Raw genomic sequence first — 2,633 nt, 5'->3', positions numbered from 1 at the left:
TTATATTGAAACTTAAAGTAGAAAGTTTTAACAATAGAAGGAATATCTCTTTGTTTTCATTTAAAATAATGTATCGAATTTTCCCGAAAGAACGGTCGTAAATATATATTTGTACTACATATATTGTTAACTTAATACCGTGTACTATTTACTATAACCAAGATACTGTATTTAAGTCATTATGTTTTATTTCTGGATGTAAAGCATTTTTATATCAAAATATTCTGAATTTCTGTAAATTTGATTAGTCTAGCATCATGTTGTAAACGGTTTGAAAATCCTTTTGCGCAAACGAATCGATAACAAAGTTTTAACTGATGTTTGTGAGCAAGCGTGTAAGAAGGATTTGTTCGTGACGTAATAACTTTGGCGTAATTTTTCAATTGTCGATGTTTTGCCTCAAAGCGAATAGATGACATTAGTGGCCCAGATTTTTCATAATTTTTGCATAATGTAATAGAATATGATGTTTCGGTTTGAATGCAATGTTGAATAATTTTTTATGCAAAGATAAATATTTTGATACAGCAAGATGAAATAAATCAATACATTTAGAGGTTAAAAAATGTGAACACGAGATATTTACAATTTTCTTCAGAAGCAAATACAATTGCCAAATTAAGTTGTTTTCTGGTATAAAATCACTAATCATTAATGACAAATTGTTGATCAAATAATACATTTCAGAAGCTGTTATAATAATTTTTTCAGTTTTAATTGATTCAGAATTAAATGGTAATGGTACATTCTCATGGAATGAACTAATACAATGTAACAGTTGTTCGAGAAACGATTGAATTTGAAAATAATCGCATCGAAAGGTCTAGAAGTCGCTGTTGTGAACATGACGGGCGACAAACAGCTAACGCGAAAATATTTGGCTCTTTTAACTAGCCAATCACAGATCTACACCGCGTAATTTCAACGACCAGAATCCTTTGTCTGAGGATCGATCGAACGAGACACCCGTCATATTCAAAACAAGTCAACTCAGTCTTGAACTCTCAGCTTCCTCGATCAGACTGATCAATTGTTCGCTAGTATACCTCGTCGAGGTTCTTTGTTCAACGTTCAAAATCGCAGTTGTTACGCGGGTACTCTACGTCGCGTGACAAGTTGGAGTGCGTCAATTACATACTCATTTTTACCATAATTCTCAATTTTGGTTTTTATAATCGCTTGTTGACCGCTAAAGATCCGCGCGTTCGCCTCATTGCTCGCGGCAAGATCTCCGAGTCGCGCCACGGTCCGGTTCACGTCTAGCAAGATTTCCGAATCGCGATCGATCGCAATGAGAGCTCGGTACAAGATCTCCGCATTAAACGGCTAGCGTGTCAGCACAGTGCCACTGGTCCTGTTGACCACTTGACTACACACAATAAAGTGCGAGACGTGTTGAATGAATCAATTACTGTTTCATTTTTTAACCTAATCCTCTTAATCCCATTCTTTCGCGAGTTGCAAATACTCGCGCCAACTCACGTGTCGCGTTCAAATCGTGAGCGGTCCCGGCTTTAGGGCGACTGGTCGCTGCAGCTCTCTGACCGTCGTTCGAACAATAATAGTCTTTCATTGAAAATTTCCAAAGTAAAAAATTGCTCCACATTAATAAAATTATTTAATATTTTAGAAATATCATATCTGCAAATGCCTTCTAATAAATCATTCATCGGATCAACGGATAAATTTTCCAATATGTGAAAATTAGGGATCTTATTAAACACGCATTCTTCCTTTATTCCAAACGTAGAGTTTATGACACAATTAAAATAATCATTTCGTGTTCTAATATATTTTTGTTCTTCATTAACAAAATTTGGTGTATTCTTTTTAGTGATTTTACAAACTCGACAATAATATTGGCTATTAAATCCTTTTGAAAAACCAAGAATTGTGTTCAGGCCTAAATTGTCTCCAACAATAAACATTAAGCGAAATAATACTTTTTGCTCTTTATCAATTTTTATAATTATTCCATTAATACTGAGGTCAATTATTTCATCAACTATATGTGATAAGATTTTATTACCTAAGTTTTTATGATCTTGATAGTTATGAAGTTGCAAAAGTAGAATATCATCGAGGTTGCTACTATATTGAGGTGGTAGACCTATTAACTTAAATAAACTGCACCTAATTTACGAATCGATTTGCGCGATCCTAGCGGATATTGATTTCAAAGTCATCAAAGTATAATGCTATTGGTATAACAAATTCATTTTCTTTTAATACTGCAGATTTCCACATTTCCCCATGGTAAACTGAAGTTAGCAATGTGGTAGTATTTTGACATTCATTCATATATTCTACAATACTAGCAAAAACATTAGGCAATTCCAAAAATTTTTTCAAAACAACTTTTATAAGAATTAGAGTAATTGTTTTAATTAGAATTAAGCATAGAATAAGTTTAACTACATTTGTACACATATGTATTTCAGCGAGTTGTTATGTAATTTAGAGTTTAAGGAAATTATTGTAATCTTTAGTTTATTTAAATACTAAGACAATTTTTGATTCGGTTTAGCAGCGCCAAATATTTTGAAAAGAACACTTATTTGTATTAATAAATATATTTCTATGTATTAAAATATTTATTCGTATAAAAATATCTGCTTAATATTATTATGTCC

This window comes from Ooceraea biroi, chromosome 11 (assembly GCF_003672135.1).
Source record: "Ooceraea biroi isolate clonal line C1 chromosome 11, Obir_v5.4, whole genome shotgun sequence".
Taxonomy (NCBI): domain Eukaryota; kingdom Metazoa; phylum Arthropoda; class Insecta; order Hymenoptera; family Formicidae; genus Ooceraea; species Ooceraea biroi.
This window is presented reverse-complemented; position numbering follows the sequence as displayed.